Below are 22206 nucleotides of genomic sequence, written 5' to 3'. Positions count from 1 at the left end.
CTTGTAGATCCCCTGAAGAGCAAGGGGATATAACAGCGACTAGATGCCCCCCACCCCCCACCCATAAGTTGCTGTGGTTACTATATTAGATGGGTGGTACCCATGACTCTAGAGATAGGTGACCCTGGGAGCTGTGGGGCCAAGTGGTGTAACAGTACTGCAATCTGTAAAAATGTTATGTGTGTAGGTTCCACTGTACCCATGATTCTATGTAACTAGAGAGGAAGATATGTGTTAGGTAGTTATGCCATGTGCCTAATCCGGTTGATGGGGACATCAACATTTTTAGCAGAGGGAGGATGTATCCCCCTGTGGGATGAGCTCACACACTGTCACATTGTCACACTGCCCCTTGGCAGATTCTCTCCAATGTGCTCTGGACATGTGACTGTGATGGACGTCAGAACATCCAATAATAACGGCTATGGAAGAGGAGGGACTATAAGGATCCTTTAACACAGCGGGGCAGCCATGTGAGATCAGATCTGCGTGAACCTCAGCACAGCAGTTTCGTTTGATGTCTGCAGAGAGATTGCACATGTACACGTGGTGACAGGATCTGAGAGCTATAATTCCAGAGCAGAAAATATATCACGCGTATCTTGAGGAGACCCTCGCCAACTATAAAGACACAGTGGTCCGAAGCACCTTTTTGAAGAGCATACCTGCAACAGGTTTAGTACAACATGAGCTCCCATGGTGTGCCGGCACCATCATAAGTCAACATACCCAAGACCACTGACTCACACTCATACAGCGCTATTTGGGGATTGTGTTGTATATGTGTACAGTGCGATGTAATCCTGTGCTTAGGATCACAAGGTGCCTGAGTTTAATAAGTGTATAGTAAACTAAGTCATTACCCATACGGTTTGTATTATTACTGCCGTCTCACCGCAGACTACATGTGGCCCAGTAAGTAACAAAAAACTCAAGACCCAGCCTCAGTGATAGTTGTAAGTCTGAGAGCTAAAAGCAGAGGGGGTTATACAAGTATAATTTTTTTTTTGTTTCAAATAATGTTATTGAGTTTTACAGCAAATGTTAAAACAATATCTTACAGCAGCATTCAGTAACAGTTGCATAGGACCATCTCTACATATCTCTGTCTAACATTTCTTACTTCCAATAATCAGCCAATTCATAAGTGCGGCCTTAGTGATCCACCTGGTCGATCCAAGCAACCGAGCTATATCATTGCTGTCTATTAGACTTACAACAAGCGACAGGGAAGCCCAATGCTACATCCAATATGACAAAGATACACAGTAAAATACTTATATATTCTCTTGAAAGAAGGTCATTTGCCACGCTCAGTAGCTCTCCTTTTTGACACTTATATACGTATATATTTTGTGGGGGCTCAGGGGTTCCTAAAATGAGCTTGCTGGGGTTCTGTGCGTTGTTTGTCTATTAGACTTAGACAGGGGGATGGACAGACAATCAAAAATAGAAAAAGTAATACAAAAAATAAATTATATTGCGACAAGGCACTCATGGGGAGGAGGGGGGAATGGCAGGGAGGGGGGGGGGTGGTGTGTGGAGAATATCAGAGGGGGGAAGAGGGTAGGGTCCCTCGTTCCCCCCTCCCCAGCCCAGCGTCCATCAGATTTTTCTTTTTTGAATTATTTTAGTGTTCGATCCCTGGTCCCCATGTTCTATAAAAGGTATCTGTCGATTGCTTCATAAAAGCTGTTAATTTCTCCATGGTCGTAACTTCGTTGATCCGTTTCTCTGCTGTGCGTCTGGGCGGTGGAGCTATTTTCTTCCATGAGGCTTGCGATTGAGCACCTGGCTGCTGTCAATATGAATTAAATCAGTCGTCGCATAGGATGGCTTATATCTTCTATTGGTTTTGCCAATAGGTATATAAGAGGATCTACTGGGATCATTTCTTCTGTTGTGTCTCTTATGATTTCTTGAACCATAAGCCAAAATTTCCGTATTGCGGGGCACGTCCACCATATGTGGAACATATCCCTTTTCTGTCCGCGGCCCCTCCAACACAGATCTGGAACGTCTGGGTATATTTGTCAAAGTCTGTCTGGAGTTAGGTACCAGTGGAATAGGATTTTATATATGTTTTCCTTTGTCGTGGTGCAGATTGGCGTTTTAGCCGCATACTCCCATATATCCTCCCATTCATCTCTGTCTATAGTGACCTGTAGCTTTTCGGCCCATTTAAGCATGTAATTATGGTCAGGGGTGTTTCCTGACGCCTCTATTCTGAGGTAAATTTTTATAATCAGCCCTTTCTGATCAGCCCTTTGACAGTATGACTCGAAACTGGTGATCTCAGGAAAGGCTGTATTGTGTGATATTTTGTTCACAAAATGTCGTAATTGAAGGTATTTGAATATATTCAGATCAGGGGCCTCATACTTGCTGCATTAGTCCTGAAAGCTAAGAATCTTCCCTTTACCCAGAAGGTCTGCTACTATCCGTTTATATATTTGTAACGGTGTTTCTGGCCCGGCCTGACCCACCCAATCTCACATTGGCCCCTGTGGTCTAACCGGACCCCATTACAGTGTGGATATGTCATAGGGTGCACCTGCTGGCTACAGGACTCCTGAGTCTCCCGCATGATGGTGTGTGGGGAGAACCCGTCAGACAGGCAGCTGAGGTAGTGTGCTGAGTCTCACCTAGTTCCAGTGCAGCGCCTCCACCTCACCAGGGTCCCTGCGTCCTCAAGGGGATGATCCTGGCGAGGAACTCCTCCGTGGTGCTCCTCTCTGTACACTCATTCCAGATAGATACACGAGAGGGTTTCTGGCTGAACTCATCTTTATTGACACGGTGGGCATAGCTGCCCTCCACAAGGAGTATCTTCAGCCGCTCATCTCGCCAGTGCTCCCTTTAGTTAGGTATGTCACCCAGATCAGGGATTCACTATTCCCGCAGGAATCACTGTCCTGTGCCAGGTCCCTGGACACAGCCTCCCATGGAGTTACTATAACATAACTGACACTCTGATAGAACTTTAACTCCTTCCTCAGCTCTGACAAGAGCTTTTCAGCAACACTCACCGAACTCAGAACTAACTTTGCAACACAGTGCTGTGCCTTATGTAAGCTTCTGAGGCTGACACATCTCTGACATCACTAACCATGGAGTCAGAGCATGTGACCAGTCCCAGCCATACACAGAGCACCCCACCAGGGTGTGAGGGGAAACCTCCATAATTACTGCTGGCATGCCCACACTTACCAGGCCTTACTGCCAACAGGAGAGATGACTGTAGGCATTTTACATGACCGCTACATATTTTTATTATAATGGTCGAACTGTCGTGGTTCACATCCCGGAGGGGAATCCGGGTTATGGAAAAGAGGCGTTAATTGGAATGGTAATGAAGTGAGCTTATAGTTCCCTTTGGTTCTATTCCAGATGGTCCATGTGCATCCCATCGGGCCAAAATGAATCTTTTAAAGAATGTATTATCTTTGGGCTTTAATTTAACTGCAAGCTTTGAAGAGTAATTGCCTTTTCAGAAACGTTTTGCTACAATGCATTTTTGTATGTTAAGTACATATTTTTCTTAGTAAACGGGGACCAAGGACCCTAGCGATTAGACCTATTTGTATTCTTGGTGGTGGAAGCAATATAAGATATACCGGTATATTGAGATGGATTGAGGGGGGGATATTACTCATTTGAGGGTTGGTCAGCTAGGTAGGTGTGTATTAACACTTGCCATATACACAAGTCACGTACTTACAGGTGTGCCATGCGTGACAGTTGTTATATTATGTTACTGCACCGACACAGTTTATTCTAACATTTGCCCGTTATGAACGGGGCTTTTTTCAGCTGGAGCCCGGCTGGCGCCAAAACGGAGCCGCGAGCGAGCCGCATCTTTCCCGCGTGTTTAATTAAAATGCTTCCCCTTCCCCGAACCCCTGGCTGCTCCCCCTGGCTTCTCCAGCTTTGCGCAGCTTCCCCCTTACCCCTGCTGCCTCTGCAGCCTTCGGGGATGCCGGGGAACCCTGAAACGTGTGACCGGCGCCAGAGTGACGCGCCGCACACGCCGGGGAAAACCCCAAACGAGCCGCCGGCTTCCCGAAAATTTCCCCACACCGCGGTTACGGCCATATTAGAATAAACAGTGTCGCCACTGTATGCTGTCAATATGTTATTAGTACAGTAATAGTGAAAAAGTACAGTACAGGCATACCCCGGTTTAAGGACACTCACTTTAAGTACACTCGCGAGTAAGTACATATCGCTCAATAGGAAAATGGCAGCTCACGCATGCGCATGTCAGCACGTCCTGAACAGCAATACCGGCTCCCTACCTGCACCGAAGCTGTGCGCAAGCAGGGAGACTATAGAGCCTGTTACACATGTGTTATTTACTTCAGTTATGCACGTATATGACGATTGCCGTTCAGTTCATGCATCGATAAGTGGGGAAAAGGCAGTGCTTCACTTTAAGTACATTTTCGCTTTACATACATGCTCCGGTCCCATTGCGTACGTTAATGCGGGGTATGCCTGTAAACAGTGATGTGTTAATGGAAATTACATTTTATTTTCTATCATTATCAAAAAAGGATGTAGTTGAGATAAGAAATAGGAAATTTAGTTCATTCTTTTTTTTTGTAATTAGAGGTTGTTTAATTTTTTTGTTTATTTTTTAAATAAAGGCTTTTCAGAGTTTTGCATTTTCATGCAATCACAGATCCTTTAAAACATGTTTTGTTTACAGAAGAGCTGAGCTGTTCATAAATATAAATTATAGCCATTGTTTCCTTGAAACAAGCTCTGTTACTTCCTCAAACGAAACATATTTGGTTAGTTTACTTTAGTCTGATCTAATTGTCCTGGAACAATGTTGTTCTTTGTGATGAGTCTGTTTCTGTCCAGACATCTACACTTTTCCTTTTAGGATAATGTAACATTTTATGGGGTGTAATAGAGAAATTATTCTATGGGGTCTCAACGGTGTATCAAAGAACAAAAAAATGGGGTCTACAGGTACGTACTAAGTGTTACAAAGTGCTTTTTGGCGGAAAACTGGATCACGGAAATCTCATTTTAAATAGCCCTGTGTACTAACCTGAAATTTCTCCTTCCGCGCCAGCAAATAAAATTATAATTTTTTTCATTTGTTTTGGCGCAGAGTTAAGGCCGGCGCTGGGCGCGTGTTGAGTGTAACTCGGATGTACTCAAGTATAATGTTTCTCTGCACACACAAAAAGGAGAGCGTGCGTGTGACAGGCTGGATTCCCTATCTGATTGGTGCGTGTGACAGGCTGGATTCCCTATCTGATTGGTGCGTGTGACAGGCTGGATTCCCTTTCTGATTGGTGCGTGTGACAGGCTGGATTCCCTTTCTGATTGGTGCGTGTGACAGGCTGGATTCCCTACCTGATTAGTATGCATGGGAGACCTATGTTTAAAAGTTGTGCACAGCACTGAGCAGGTTAAAGTTCAGTCTGAGAACAGGCTGACTGTATTAACCTGCTCACCTGGCTCGTTAGTGTCTTAAAAGTCTGTAGCTCTCAGTGCTCTGGGTTCCTGTCTGAACCAGAGAGACACAGGCGGAAACTCTGGAGGGTGAGAAGACTGCACCAAAGGTCTGTTTATAGGGGAACTCTCACTCTTGTGTATCCTGGACTTGAACTACCCTTGCTGAGAAAAGGAAAAAGCCCTTATCCAGGACTTATGCTTTTATTAACTATTTATATGCTGAAGATAAGCTGTTTTGTTCCACCTTTTTCGAGGCTAAATAAAAAAAGCTTATATTTAGACAAACCCAAGTGTCGTTGCATTGTCCCTGAAACAGTGTGTGAAAATCGTTTGCTAAGTTGAGCTTGGCACAAACCCTAAAAAATCTGTTTATATTGCTAGCGCAAAATTAAGTTGCTATGAATCAACCCAAAAATATCACAGTAATAATTTATATTTGCTAATCCTAGTTTATAAATTAAAAAAAATACGCATAATTCTGTTTTTAATTTAAATTATTTCAATCAGGTATTCATCATGATGCTTAGAACATGAATTACAAATGTCTTTTATACCTTGTCATTCGCAGAACACCTGGGAGTAGGTGAGTGGGGAGGTAAAACCATGAGAACGTGGTCACCATCCTTCCAAAAATACTAATCCAGTTCCATGTGTTATGGCAGCGGTGCGCAAAGTGGGGGGCGTGAGTTTACCGGCGGGGGGCGCGGGGTTTACAGAGGCCCCGCGTGCTTCCCGAAGGCACTTAAATTAAGTGCCGGGGGAGCTGCAGGGCCTCTGTAAACCTACATACCTTGATTCAGCCGGCATCTGGAGACACTTCGCCATGTTAACGCGGTGTCAAATGACGCCGCGGGGTCACGTGACATCACGTTGCTATGGCAACGTGACGTCATGACGTCCAGACGCCGGGAATCAATGTAAGGAGGAGGAGGCAGGGGGGCGCAGGGAAAAAAGTTTGCGCCCCCCTGTGTTATGGTAATGTCACCCACTACAAAAAGTGCTTATAATTTATTTATTTCCCCATGCAGTTTGCCCCATGTGCGTTATCTTGTGATCTGGGAAGAGCTTTAGGGAGCAGTTGAATGGGGCAATAAGAAGAGTTAGAGTGAGCGGTTATATGGAGTAATAAGGGGAGTTATAGGGAGCAGTTATATGGAGTAATAGGAAGAGTTATATGGAGGAGTTATAGCGGTTATTGGAGCAATAGGAGGAGCTATAAGGAGGAATAAGAGGAGTTATATGGAGTGGTTATAAGGAGTAATAGGAAGAGTTAAAGGGAGCGGTTTTATGGAGCGGTTATAGGGAGCAATAGGAGCAGTTATAGGGAGCAATAGGAGTGTTTATAGGGAGCAATAGGAGGAGTTATAGAGAATTATAGGGAGCTGTTATATTGAACAATAGGAGTATTTATAGGGAGTGGTTATATGGAGCAATAGGAGGAGTTATAGGGAGCAATAGGAGGAGTTATAGGGAGCAATAGGAGGAGTTGGTAAAGAGTAACATGGCGCAATAGGAGAAATCAGGGAGGAGTTATAGGGAGTTGTTATATAGAGAAATAGGAAGTGGTTATCTGGAGCAATATGAGGAGTAGTAACACACTAGTTAGATAGCAGATGAGGTTGAAAAGACATATGTCCATCGAGTTCAACCCAATGCTAAATTTAGATGGCAGATACTTATTCTATATTTGTATTTACAGTATTTTGATCCAGAGGAAGGCAATCCAATGATGTCTCATAAGTGGAAAAATAAATTCCTTCCTGACTGCGTGAATCAGATTACTCCCTGGATCAACATCCTTCCCATGTTTACTTATTTGGTATATCTCTGTATACCTTTCCTTTCTAAAAAGATGTCCAACTGTTTTTTAAGATATCTATTGTATCTGCCATCACAGTCTCCATGGGTAATGAATTCCACATTTTAACTGCCCTTACTGTAAAGAACCCTTTCCTTTTGTTGCTGGTGAAATCTCCTTTCCTCCAACCTTAAGGGATGTCCCTGTGTCATTTGTATGGTTCTTGGGATGAATATTGTACCAACAAAGGATGAATAGTTCTTGTATTTGTAAATATTTATCATATCCCCTCTCACACGCCTCCTTTTCTAATGTTAACAAATCTAATTTTAGCTAGTCTCTCATAAGTAAGATTTTATTAATTTGGTGTCTTCCCTGCTCTTTTCCAAGCTCCATACCAGAGTTATTGGGAGAGGGTGTATAGACAAATAAGAGGAGTTATAGGGAATGGTTAGATGGAGCAATAAGAAGAGTTAGGGAGGTGGTATACGAAGGAGTTGGGGAATAGATTTACAATGCACAGATTATAATGGAATATATGAAATTCTGCATCTCTGTGCATCTTTCCACATTTTCCCGCATTAATGTCTTAGGGGATTTAAACCTCCTTGATTAGTAATGTGAAATCCACAGTCTGACAAGTTTGCTCGATACATATTAATATCAAACCTTACAGTCTGTGGGAGTGCTATTGGGTAAAGGTAAAAAACGCCAACATGCATCCTTCTAGATGTCCAACTTTCTCACACTTACTGCTGTTTCAACTAAACCTGCTGATAGAAACAAATCCAATACCTAAAATATATTGAAGAATGAAAACACAAGGAGTTAAACTCCTTGTATAAAAGTGTGTCTGTGTGTATATATGTGTATATCTATATCTATATCAGCTTTGCGCTCATACAACTCAGGATATAAAAGTAAAAATTATTTTAACATTTCAACAATGAATTGTATTCATAATATAATCCCCATAAACAATGGATACATATAGTCAAAAAAATAGAATTAAGTCAATCAGTGAGGATGCAAGCTCTCTTCTTAGTGGAGGTCCAAGGTAAACTATATGTAGCCAGGTCCCCGTTTCTACCTCCGGTGAGCGCTGCAAGGTTGCAGGAGGGGCGGCCGTGTCACCGGGGGCTCCCGGCGCTGTATGGTATAGGGCGCCACCATCTTTAGAGCTCGCACCTGCGCAGTGGAGTCCGAGTTGCGGTGACCCCTCCAGGCAGTTCTTGCATGCGCAGTGGTAAGCATTCAAAGCTGGGCCAATCCTAGGAGGCTATAGGCAGGGACTACATATTCCATGAGCTTCCGAGTAAGTCACCTGTCCTCAGATAGCCAATAGGGCTTTGGAGATCCCTGCTGACAGGATAAGGAAATGATCAACGGAGACCACGCTAGGCAGTGGGTGTTGGGAGAGGAGGTGTGTGTGTGCAGGGGTCAGTGACCCACTGTATTAGACCAGAATTCCCCCTAGGCCCCAGTGCAGGCCCTGAGACACCACTAGTTTGTGGCTGCAGCAGGGAACAGCCCTTAGATAGGGACCTTGTCTGGTTAGTGATTAGTACCAGTCAGGGACACAGTGCTGCGCTGAGTACTTCTAGTCTGGGACCAGGTTACGCTGCGGAGTCAAGGCACATGGAGACATCCCCTGCGGTGGGAACTCATCGTAAGAGACTGCGCTGGATCGGCGGATCCTTTTTGAAGAGTCAGCAGCCCGGGTGCTGGAGCGCCCAGCAGGTATTTCCATAAGTGCACCAACATACGGTACCTTTTATAGGCGCTGATCCTGCCTTGGGGGAGTGGGTTCCTTGGGGACACTCAGGGGTTAAGTGACCAAGGGACTGGTCTGTTATGTTGGAACGGTGTGGGAAATACACGATGGTGTGACAAAGACTGTACGGTGAAGTGTGCCCGGGGCTACGGGTGTCAAAAGGTTATCTATGTTTATTTGTATAACATATACAGTAAAGGTTAGCATATAGTCTGTGAACTATTGTTATTGTTCTTCTTCAGGGGTATCTCACACTTTGGGGATCCTGGGCAGGTGGAGGCACTGCCAGTCATTATATTGTTGCCCCAGGCTCCCAGTAGCGGAGGCTCAGATCTCTGTGAGCCAGCAGGTAAAGCCAGCATCAGTAGACCCGTCTATGTCAGAGGGAAAGAGGGCTACATATAGAAAAGAGAGCGCAAGGCTCATAGTGTAGTCTGTACTTTAATGACACATAAAATGGTTAAAAACACTCACAAACGTCGGTAGATATCTGGCACACAATTGTGTCAATGTAGGTGTGGGTTCAACCGGGCCATCTGCAGCTTCTACGGTGCTCTGCTCGGTCTTCACGCGGCTCCTGGATATTCAGCACTCGGCGGCTACAGCCAATTTGCCTCCGGGTCACGTGGTTGCGTGACGTCGCCGTAACGTGTCGTCCTGACTGCTGTTTACAAGCCTGAAACACACATACATTTAACAGCGTCTTACAGTAGCTCTTAAGTCTATTTAACATGCCGCATAAAGCCTTCAACAAAATATCGTTAACTCTTTCTGGTTAACACTGGTATAGCCGCAAGCTATATATGGTGCACTGCAAATGTTGATGTGTATAATTCCCACTTTGATCAGTTTAATAACCACCGACCAATGACTAGATTATACCCTATTTGGATGAGGAATTCATTTTATAGATAAGACATTATTGCTTTAATTGAAATGGATTTAGACAGGATAGTGGGTTTATAATAAAAAGGAAATAATTAACCAGGAAATTACAAATGGTGCCATTAACTCAAAAAATATGTTATTAAACGATATTGTGTCTATTGGAAACAGACCAAAATATACACTATTCCGAACATTGGCGTACCGTTATGTCTGTTTCCAATCAGCACTAATTAGATTTAGCAGAACATTTTCGAGTGAATATTGTGGAGTGTGACTTTGTGATTCATTCTTTACATACAGTGAGATCATTTCTTTCAGCAGTTTTCAGCAAGCAATCACACAAAAGTGACTTTGTGCATGTACTGTAGTTTTTCTTTTTTTCTTGTTTTAATCAAACAATAGCAAGGGGCTATATCTCAAGGTTCAGTAATGTGATTTAATGTAAAAGTAAGAAGCTTGTAAGCCAAGTTGACGCCGACTCTCTTAGTAAGTGACAGAACTATAATTTCATACATATTTGTGTTGCCGTGTAGGTGTAGTCGGCCAGAGCAAACTGCAGGTTCACTAGGCTACAATCGGCAGATTCTGAGTTGGGCAGAATGCAGAAGGACTGAGAGATAACTTTAATGCAACCAACTGAAGGTTCTTTGAAGAACTGGTTAACAGCAACAGGATTCATCTGGTCAGGCTGTCCAGGGGAACTGTCGAGATATTGCAGAGTATAAGCTTATCCTGGGGCCACGCATGGGAGACCTTCCCACAGGGCAAGGCATGCAGCTCAGGGCCGTTCTACTCCCAGTCCACTTCATGTGTTTTTAGGCTTCTCACTTGATGTACCACTCTCGGCCTGAGGCTCTAGGAAGGGAGTGCGGAGCCTTGGGCAGAGTGTGGCATGACCGCAAGGCCCAGGCTCACCCCCTCCGTTTTCTCCTGCTGCCTCCCTCCCCTCTTGGTCACCGGTAATACTCTGGAGGGGACTGGCTGGAGGAGGAGTTAAAGGCAGGCAGTGAGGGGCGGGTTCAGGCAGATTATGGGTGGGTGGAGCACTCCCCTTTTGCTGTGTTTGAATAAGAGCTGAGGCCATTGTATCTCCTGAGTGTGTGCTTTATTAGCAGGATGATGTGGTGTAGTTGGTTTCAATTCTAGTTGCTCCTAACTAACCTAACACAGACACTGATATTTGAGCATGAAGACACTCCCTATAGCGAAGATTGGCCAGTATCCTATTGAGGAGACACTATCCCCTTGTATGGATGAATTAACCCATTAGAGCCGTAATAGGTGGCCACATGACGTGTGCAATGTAACATCTCTCTAATACCTCATATAACTTCCTTGGTCAAGAAGGCTTTTAGTGTAAATCTTCACTAACATCTGCCTGTTTACAGACCATCACAACTCCATGTGCTCAGAATAGGGCAGGGGTGGCGAACTCAAGTCCTCAAGGGCCATCAATAGGTCATGTTTTAAGGATATTATTGCTTCAGCATAGGTGGCTCAATCAGTGGCTCAGTTGAAGACTGGGCTCTCTGTGCTGAAGCAGGGATATCCTTAAAACCTGACCTGTTGGTGGCCCCTGAGCACTTAAATTGGCCACTCCTCGAATAGGGCATGGTATTCCAGATGGGAGTTGACTATCTCCCCTATAAATACATAATGATTAACTAAACTAGACATATATACATTTTGCCGCAGTTATTTTTACATTAAATCAATGCACATTTTATTAAAAGCCTTTCTTTGTCGACAACAACAAAGCCGATCCTTGTGGACCAGATGGATTTTTACATAGAAACCGGCACTGTGGCACTTAAGCAATCTTGTCTCAATCAATATAGCCATGTTACAAAGAAAATGAAAATGAGTTTGTTTTATGTTAATTATTAATTCATTAGGAAGTTGAAACCTCAAAGAGACGAAATGTGTACAATGCCCTCTGTGTGGCTTTTGTTAGTGCACAAGGTGAAGGTATGTATGTTACAATAAAAAAATAAAAAAGATTTTTAACTCATTCAGTGCCTTATCCAGTTTACGCCATGAAGGGTGGTACTCCAGGGGACCTTGTTACATGAGCCGTGCGACTTCAGGTTGTCCTTGTTTTCTTGGGAGTATTCAAATCTCATTAACTGCCAACTAAAGAAAAGGGGCGGGCTGTCCCTTTCCATTTACATCACTGGAAGGAAGACGCGATCACATGAGCGCTCAAGAGAATGATCACGGGATGGCCAGGGCCACAGAGGTGGTAGCACTCGCTGGAACTGGGGCGGATGGGGAAGGGTAGGTTTGGGAGGTGGGGAGAAGGTATGGGCTTGGGAGCGGGGAAAAGGTATGAGAGAGACCTGAGACACATGGGATATATGCTAATAGTCATTTAAATATTCTTTGCATATATCCCAGGTATCTCTCGTGTGTGCTCATTTTTTTTCCACAGATGTCACTCCATGTACTGTTTCAAGGTGTAAATTAGAATATATATATATATAACTGTATGCTCATCTGCATGTCTAAGGCCTTGCCCCCGCTGCATGCTGCAGCGTCCGCTGTGGCGGACGCTGCGCTCACCAGAGCCCTCCCCGCAACGGCGCCGGGCCCGCGAGAGCTACTCCTGCTCTCAATAGAATTGAGAGCAGGAACTCGCGTCGAGCGGCTAGGCACGCCCCCCGGCGCCAATGAGGGCGAACCTGCCGGGTGACGTCATGGCCGCGCCCCCGTCACTCCTCCGGCACGCCCCCCCTGGTCTCTGCTCCTGTAGTGAGCTGCAGACCGGGGAATCGCCGGAACGCGCAGCCGAAAGCGCGGGCGCGCATTAGAGCGCCGTGACCGGGGACTTAGCCTAAGGCAGGTCTGCAACCCCGCCCTTCACCATTATCACCCAGCACACAGCACTTCCACTGCAGCAAGGGATTCTGGGAAATGACGTGCAAATGAGCACGCAGTGCCACTTTTTGCTTCAAAAACCATTTTTAACATGGTTCCCTATAGGCTTAAGCTTGCTGCATGGTCACAGCTTTGAGCACAGCCAGGGTTAATATAAATATATATATATATCTTGGAACTCTAGTAAAATATGACTCTAGCCTTCCTCTCTTCTCCCTTTCTCAACAAAACCCATACTCCAGGCTCTTATTTACAACATCATCGCTGTCAAAAATTGTCTACAACTCTGCAAATAATCCACAGATCACATTTTGACACATTCTCCCATCTCTAGCTGTGGGCCTTTTCAAATAGAAATGTAAACCATACACAGCAAGGACATTAAATATAAAGTTGGTATTCTGCACTGTGGGGCATCACATGGAGCTCACTTTCCAAATAGGTTATGTTTGGGGGAAATGTACCTTCAAAGGGCACAAGGAGAGGCAGGAGACTTTTGCCTTGTGTTGCTGGCATTCATGTTCACAGGGGAAACTTGTTAAAGAGAGTATGCAGCTGTGAAGGTTATAGTATATATTTTCTCTCCATATTCTTCTGATCTGAAGACATGACAGCTGTTTGTACCTAACAAGACATATGGATTCTGATGTTCTGCATTGTTTGCCAACATAAAGAGGAGTGCTACTTAAACTCAAACCAGATTGTGCCGCGCTCACATTGGAATGCTCAGTTAGGGCCAAATCAATCTTCCCAAAGTTGTCATGAAGAAATACTAAATCCTTCGGAGTGTCCAAAACCGGGACCACCTACATAACACAAACATGGAAAATACATCTATATTTCTAGGCAGCGATCAGGGATTTTGCCTTTTGGTTGATTGTGGAAGAGACTTTTTCACCCTTAATCGATGTCATTTGAACCTACTGTGTTTGATCCCACCAGAGGTAGTGAATTCAAGTTACAGGGTTGCTCTGTTTTTAAAGGTGTAATCCAATTTAACTGGAGGGGGATAAAAACCTGCCCTAAACTAATCTAACAGTGGCAAAAGCAAAGATTTGGCTTCTCTGGAAATTAATTGCAAAGTGGGTTTCTTAAGAGCTTCTGGGTGGGGGAATGTTAGATGATCAAGTGTTTCCTTTACCCCTGAGAAAGAAAAGGGGGGCTCTGAGATAAAGAAACTAGCCCAAGGTCACAAAAAGAGCGGAGACTGGAATTTGAACTGGGATCACCCACTTCAAAGGTAGTGTCATTACCACTGAGCACTCATTCATCTATGTTATGTCTTGCCATGGCAAGGCACAGCCCTATGTAGCTGATCTGAACAAAATGGTCTTATTATCTTTTATGTGTATGGGGCTAACATATTCCATAGCATAGTACAATCTGGGGGTTAAAGACAAGAAAAAAAAATACATAAAATGCATTACAATAACTTCTTGTCTCTGCTCCAAGAAGCTTACAATTTAAATGCCCTTTTCCTTTTTAATTCTTAACGCCTTTTTCATTATGAGAACCTGTAGTTTGCAGAAATGTTGATTGTAAAAAAAAATGTGTTGGTGCTGGGCTTTAAAAATGGCTGCCTTGTTGAATTTTTTTCAAGCAGGGGAAACACTTGAATTTTTTTTTAAAACAGGGATTTTTTTTGTGAGATAACTCATAGAAAATGAGTCCAGAACCCTTTTATTGAAATTTCAACTACAGTAGAATGTAGAAACTCCATATAGTGATCATGAAATGATAAGAAATTGTGCTAAAATACTTATATATTGGAAAAGGTATATACATTTTTTTTTTGTTCTGACAAATGCCTATACTTAATGCAATGTTATTTATATATAAATTATTTTTCATTTACTTATAGGGTTGCCAAGTATTTAGTATTGAACAAGACTTGTCCTGTATTTGGACACTCTATCCAGTAAAAATGAGAGGTAATACTGGACATGTATGTGTCCGGTATTACCTCTTTGGACATAGTGACCTGACAGGCTTGCTGGGCTGTGGGTTTTCCACAAGCAGGGAGAGAGCAGGGCTGCAGCTAGGGGGCTGGGCAGTTTCTCACATCCTGATTGGCTGCTGCTGGGTAATGCAGGAAATCAGGAGCCTGAGAGTGGGGCCAGGGAGAGGAGGAAACAGCATGGAGCTGAGGGGTGTGTGTCTCGAGTATGTGTGTGTCGCGAACGCGTCGCACCTTCACCATTGCGTTCAATATTTTTGGAGAAGCCACCTGGCAACCCTATTTACTGAGGCTTCCAGCGTCATTTTTGTTCCCCTACAAAAACACAGCTGGTTAAAAAAAATGAAGAGGACTAGTAGAGAAAAAGACATTCGCACATAGTGGCCAAAATAGAATGTGACGCTGATGACGCAGATGGAGATATCTCAGGTTAGTACGTAGGTTCACACAAGCGCAACTGAAACTCAGTTTTCATGCTCCAATTTTGCACTTAAAAAAGGCTTTTTACGACGCTTTATATACAAGGCCCAAATGTTTTTCTTATTTGGATCCTGTTAAAAATGCAAGGAATATCCATTTTTTCTGGGTTTCATGAATACAATCAGAACAGCTACTTCTGTTGATCTGTTTGGCTAATGACGGCTTCATACAATGGATAATACAAAGACAACGAGTCACCTGTAGTGTTAAGGACTGACAAACCGTCTTATTCTACAAAGCTTTATGTTTTCTGTAGAAAAGTTGGGGGGGGAAAGTGTCAATCAGCTTCATTTAAACCTATACACACTGCTGCCCTTAGGCACTAACATGTGGCGGCTGCCTCCCTCCTTCCGAATCGCAGCGTCACATGACGCCGCGGATGTCACCAACATTACGTCACATGGCACATCATTGCCACGGTAGCGTGGTGCCATGACGTCATTTGACGCTGCAATTCGGAAGGAGAAGGAGGGAGGCAGCAAGGAGGCGGCCGCCACATGTAAGTGCCTTCCCATCAGGTCCGATAGCCCAACATAGGGCGCGACACCTGTACTTTGGGGCAGGCATTTGTGCTGCCTCCAAATTTTGCCGCCCTAATGTGAAATCCGCCACTGCCTGCTGCACCTGAACTCAACCACGTGGTTGCTTGATGTAGCGATCAACTGTTAGCGGGTGTCACGGAAGACCAGAACCTCACCGGGATCAAGGCACCCGCCAGGAATAAGCAGTTCAATAAAGTATATTCAGGCCGGAGCCAGCAAACACTTCTCAAAATCACAAATAGAGCTTACATTCACCCAAACAGGGCATACAGGGGGAATCCTAGTTACCTAGGTGTCAGGCGCCACTTCCAAGGGTTACCTGGGGTTTGCTTCCACCCCTGTGGAGGTAGGGAGGTAGGGACCGTCCATAGCTCTCTGGTGCAATTCTCGGCTGAACACTTTCAGATCTCCTGCTTAAAAGTCCTGCTCTCTGCTTCTCCGGCAACTCACAGTCCCGTAGCACAGATCCACTTTAAATCTACCACTCAAGCTAGCAATATCGTTTTCAGCCTCGGAGCACATTTATTTGTCCACCTCCATGCTATGATCAGACTGAGACCTGGAACGCTGATCGGGTTCCCCTTGCATAGATTCCCCGCTGCCAAAGGAAATCATGGTAGATGAGGCAGCGCCCAATCACAGTGCTGATGGTGCATGGGGACCAATCAGGACGCGAGGGCTTGTCTGCATTGGCCAATCAGGGGTGGAAGCGGGGCAGAGGCGAGTTAAAGGGCTTGGAGGGAAATATGAATGGGCCAATGGGAGCAGCACCTACCAGCGGGAGCTTAGCAACAGCTTCCACAGCCGCAGGATATCCCCCGCTGGGCTTGGCTCCGTGATGTCTGGGAGAACAGCTAAATCCTGTGCTTTTCGGGCGGATGGCCCTCCCGTCCTGATCTCCGCCCACGGCTATTCTCCCTTTGTCCACTGCACCTCTCCTTCCCCTCCAGTCTCAGCAATAGCCAGTTCTCCGGACATGCGGGCAGCACAAATGGTTTCTCAGCCCTGCATGTCCAGAGACCTTGGCTGTGCTTTATGTATATACAAGCACATTTTTATTCTTGGGTATAGTTTACACACGCAGAAATAAAGAATTACATTTACAGGGTATGCAGGGCATATATAAACAGGGTAGTCCTGGGGTCTGGTGGCCATATGAGCACCAGGAAAGGATGGGCAGGGGCCAGGGACCAGGCTTAACCTTTATTATACTGGTCCCAGGCCTCCCAGGAGATGAATAGAAATGGAGGATTTCCCCTAAAAACAAGGAGTATTTTTTAGCATTATGTACCTTGTACGTCATAGGGTCCTTACAGTGCCATCCGCGTGACATGCACAGTACGTCATGGGACACTCAAAGTCTTAAAATGCTTAACAATCCAACCATTTTTTGTTACTACAAGGCCTCAATTAAAGTCACTATCCCTATTCTCTTAAGGCTGCACCATGTGAGATCATTGGACCAAATCTGTATGACTCACTCCTACTAATGAGGTTGGACGTTGTTTGAGCAATGAAGAATTTTTATGTGATGCTCAACTCTGGCTGAACATTTCCCAGCTGAGCTTGTAGACACATCGGGGGAAGCTATGTGCACCCAGCCTTAGTGTTCACTTTGCAACAACTGGGCATTGCTCCAAAGCCCATCCATGCACCATGTCGTCGACGTGTGAGTGCCAGGGTGGGAGAAGGGAAGAATTAGCCCATTGTTGTGCAAACAAAGAGAGCGTTTATTGTCATGTATGTTTGAAGTCAGGGTTGCAAAGAGAGAGGAGTGAGGGAGGAGATGATACAGCTAATCCTTCTGCCTCAGTGCTTCCTGTGCCTTGCGTGGGTGTTATAACAGAAGTTCGCTCTCTGTTTAGTGTTCATGAGCTCATTTCAAGATGGGCTGAACACAGGTTTAATTCATGTCCAGAGATACGTTAGCCACAGAGGAGCGTAACAAGTTCCAGGAAACTTTCCAGGGGAACTCCAGATAGCTAACGCTAGCTCATGGTCTCCCTGAGGTGCAGGGGTATTATTGATTTGGGGGTTCTTGGCCAAAAAGAAGCAACATAAAGGGGCAATCCCTCCTAGGACCAAAATGTACTAATGGAAGTTTCTCTTGGAGTCATTTTTTATTGTATTTTAATTATAATAATAACAGTTAGATTTTATATATGGTACAATTGATCTTTTTTTTTATTTGAAGATGTGTGAGTGTTTGTAAGAGATGTGTGCAGAGGTATGCAAATGGAGACTGTTTTATGGCGAAATGATATCTTGGCTTTATTGAGCCTGTTCCTGTATCCAGGCAAAACATACAAAAACAACAATATTACAAACCCCTATCCCTTTGTAAAGGCTAACTTACTTCCCCAGACCCTATCTGCAGGACAGGAGGGATATTCCCATTACTAGCCTATCACCCCAAAGTCTCAGGAAGTACCTTAAGCAGGTGGCCCTCTATGTCAGTCTCTGGCAGGTTCCTGGGTCATCTGTGTCCAGGAAATATAGGTCTCTTGGTGTCTTGATCTCAGCACAGCCTTGATGCTCAAGACAGTGTCTGTGTGCAGGCTTCTCTGCTCTCCTTCTGTCAGCCCAAATGTGAGCTAAGGAATCTCTCCTGTTTCTCACATCAGACTTTTATCAGAGTCCTAATCATCCACGTGGAGTCTGGTTGATTGCCTGTATGCAATTAACTTGCTCGCTGCTGGATTTAGAGGCAGTTTCTCTCAAACAGTGATAAGTCCCTGTTACAGTGCTATTGGCAGGACTTTTCCAATAGTTTGGTCTCTTTATACGTTCCGTTCCCCATCACCTACCTTCTAATGTTGATGCTAGACTAGGGTATTTTGTGGTGATCTTGAACCTCATTGATTACATTGTATTCCCTCTGTAGCGGGACTTGTACTGTTTTGGTGTACAGTAATTGATATTTACGGTTCAAATCTGGGTGATAACGTTTTATCCAAATCTGACACATACGTATTTTTAAATCATTTTGAAAGTCTGTTTATAAACACGATGAACTGAGACTTGGGAGGGGTTTTATTTCCTCTGGCTGCTCCCTTATGTCTGATGTCAGTGTGGACAAAGACCGCTCTCCCTCTCCTCCCCTTATCTGTATTGGCTCTCTGATAAGGACAAGGAGGGCTAAGGGTAAAGAAAACACTTGATTGACAAACACTCAGAGACCCCAAGAATAGGCCATTTGGATTTAATTTCCAGAGAAACAAAAGCAACCAATGATGTGCTTTTAGCATAGTTAGATTTGTTATAGGAAGCCAATTAGATTGTTAAATTCTTAATAAAATGTTATTTTGTAGCAAGCAACATGGGATTGTACCCAACTAATGGTATCAAACAGTGGAACACCATTGAAGTCACTGATGCTAGCAATTTGGAGACACTCTGAAAAATCAGTGAGACTTGATCAGTCTGAAAATAACTATGCAGTTGTCACAAGGAACCCATCTCAAAAGGGAAGATCCAGCCAGTTAATCCTTATTTCTAAACATGTCCTGGATGGATGACCCTCTTAGCGGAAGCAGGACCCAGACCTGGCCTCACATAGACATTGGTATAATGTGCTGCTGGTCTCGATAGCAATGGATTAAATTAATGGAGAACTAGGAGGGATGTGGATATCTCTCTCTCACCAGACCAGCTCCCCCATTTCTTAACCCGTTCGCTACCAGAGAGTAATTTCAATTATACCCTTGTAGACACAGAAAGGTAAATTGATAATTAGGGTGTAAGTAGCCTGGAATTTTACCCACATACTGTATTAACATTCTAACTATTGTGACACACCTCCACTTTAATGGGGCACTCCCTCCTAGGACTTAAGTGAATGTATAGCAGTGGCATGTTTAATGGGTTAGTATGAAGAAAGAGGTTAGGTGCACTCACTGGATCTATAGAACTGCCTCAGGTGCACAGAAATCTGCCCCCATCAGGGAGACCTATAATGCAGGACACCTCCTTCCTAAAACAAGAAGGGACCGGCACTCCAGAGGTCTTCATACAAAAAAAATCAGTTTAATCCACACAGATTGATGTTTCAGTCAAATACACTGACCATTGTCAAGAACAATGGGTAGTATTGCAGGATTTATTATTTTTTTATTTTATGCAAGAATAAGTATTTTAACATCCTTTTTTTTTTTAATTGTAACGTCTCCATAGAAGTCAAACGCTTTGAAGTGTTTTTATGATCTTTACCGAATCTCATTTTAAAAACTGATGTATTTACAGGTATATTGTCAATTCAGACCAGGTTCCTTGTATTGTTTTTCATTTTATTACTGTGCGCTGCCAACATTTATCAAATAGATAAAAGGGAAGAACAAGTATTACCACATAATGTTAGCATTAAATTGACCGGAAGACAATCTGTGTATAATGGCTTTGTCACATGTAAAGTGTCTGCGGAGTTAATGCTAGAGTTAGAATTGGAGGTGAAAACTACAAGAAGATCTGGTCTCGCTACAACAAAAACTCTACAACTCTGAGAACTTGACTTTCTATATGATCTGATAATTTGTTCTCTTCCTATCCACCAATACCTGGGAAGTCTCTCCTTCTGCATCTCACTCCCTCCCTATTGCTTTTTCTGTTTACTGTTTCCTCACTCCTTTGTAAACATTTCTGTTCCCTCCAATTCCTCACTCCCTCCTATCCACATTTCTTAATCTCTCCTCCCTTCCACCTATGCCTGTGCCCATACACTGCACCATTATTTATACACCTTTCTCCCAACAACTTGTTTAACCCTCAATAAAAAGCACCCCCACAAATCCTCTATTCACACCCCATCTCTATCTACTCCTTCCTGCTGCTGGGGATATCTCTCCTAATCCTGGTCCCAGCCATATACACCTGCTCTCACCCACGCCTCCCTGACACCTCTTCCTCTACTAATGGTGTTAACCTATCTGATTTAATACTGACTAACCTTAAAACTCACCTCGCAAACCAAGCATCCAAATTGCACTCATGGTTACTGTCCCACACCCAGAGTCGCTCCTACCAACCTTTGTGACCAAGCACTGCCATCTACCGCACTTAATCCCTCACCTGCTGTCTCTGTAAATCTCCCAACATTCCACTTAGATTGTAAGATCTTCAGGGCAGGGATTTCCTTTCCTATTGTCTGATTTTGCTGCGCTTATTGTATTATTATAATTCCATGTACTGTATTCTTTGTAATGTGCTGAGTACACTTTTGGCGCTATATAAATAAAGACATACATACATACAATATCGAAACATAAGCATTTTAACATGCGGAAAAAAGTAACTATGTACTTTAAGCGGGATTTCGTTTTTGCCACTGTCGGACAGCCCTTTCCACATTTTTGTTCCCGGGGATCCAGCTGCAGCAGAGCGCCACCGGACCTCTGGCATGTGTGGTCTTGTGATTGCTCTACATACCAAATGGAACTGAAGGTTATTCTACTTACGTATCGATTGGGCAGACCACTCCGTTGGTACATCATCAGGACACTCTGTTGGTACATCATAAGGACACTCTGTTGGTACATCATAAGGACACTCTGTTGGTACATCATAAGGACACTGTTGGTATATCATAAGAGCACTCTGTTGGTACATCATAAGAGCACTCTGTTGGTATATCATAAGAGCACTCTGTTGGTATATCATAAGAGCACTCTGTTGGTACATCATAAGGGCACTCTGTTGGTATATCATAAGGGCACTCTGTCGGTACATCATAAAGGGATCTTCGTTGGTCATAACTGGCCAGTATTTTATTTTTACTTTATTTCTGGCAACTCGGCATTACAGTGGGGAATGAAAGAGAGACAACCCTATAAAGACAACTAACATACCATTCAAACTAGGTATGTTATTTACACGGATAATTGGATTTCCCATACATGTATTTTCTTGTGCTCTAAATTAACAATAACTATTCCTCTTAGAAAAATAGCCTCTAGAAAGATGCACAGGGAAAGTATTACTACTATAGTTTTCTTTCTTACGTCACTAATTAATCCGGGGAACTGGCAAGTAGTGCCTGTCAACTTGTTTATCATACATACTGTAGCTTCAATGTATGAGACATGTAAAGTATATTCCCTCAGGCATTATGAGGATATGTTTATCACCTTCTCAAAACTACGCCCAGCAAATATGTCTTCTGTGGGTTCCTAAATTTACTTTATTTACAGCATTGTCACGTCATATTGTGGTTAAGCTGCAGACGAGGATTCTGGGTAATCCCAAAAACCTAACTCTGAATAGAAGCATGCAAAGCATTAGCAACATTTAGATTGTAAGCTCCTTGGGCCAGGAACTCCATTTCCTAATGGATACGTTTATGTATGAAGCGCTTATTCCTAATATGTCACGTGTTACTGCTGTAAAGCGCTATGTACTGCACCGACACACTTTATTCGAGCAA

General features: G+C 43.9%; 1 long non-coding RNA gene across 1 annotated transcript in view; it reads right to left on the bottom strand.

Annotated features, from left to right (window-relative positions):
• Positions 1-9447: 9447 nt before the first annotated feature.
• Positions 9448-22206, bottom strand: part of LOC142465903 (uncharacterized) — a 49254-nt gene continuing 36495 nt past the window's right edge. Inside the window, exons 2-3 of the long non-coding RNA XR_012788003.1 lie at positions 21242-21334; positions 9448-9723 (exon numbers count right to left, since the gene is read on the bottom strand). This is a non-coding gene — a long non-coding RNA (uncharacterized LOC142465903). The remainder of the gene's footprint in view (positions 9724-21241; positions 21335-22206) is intronic.

The sequence above is a fragment of the Ascaphus truei genome, chromosome 14 (genome assembly GCF_040206685.1).
Source record: "Ascaphus truei isolate aAscTru1 chromosome 14, aAscTru1.hap1, whole genome shotgun sequence".
Taxonomy (NCBI): Eukaryota; Metazoa; Chordata; class Amphibia; order Anura; family Ascaphidae; genus Ascaphus; species Ascaphus truei.
This window is presented reverse-complemented; position numbering and strand designations above follow the sequence as displayed.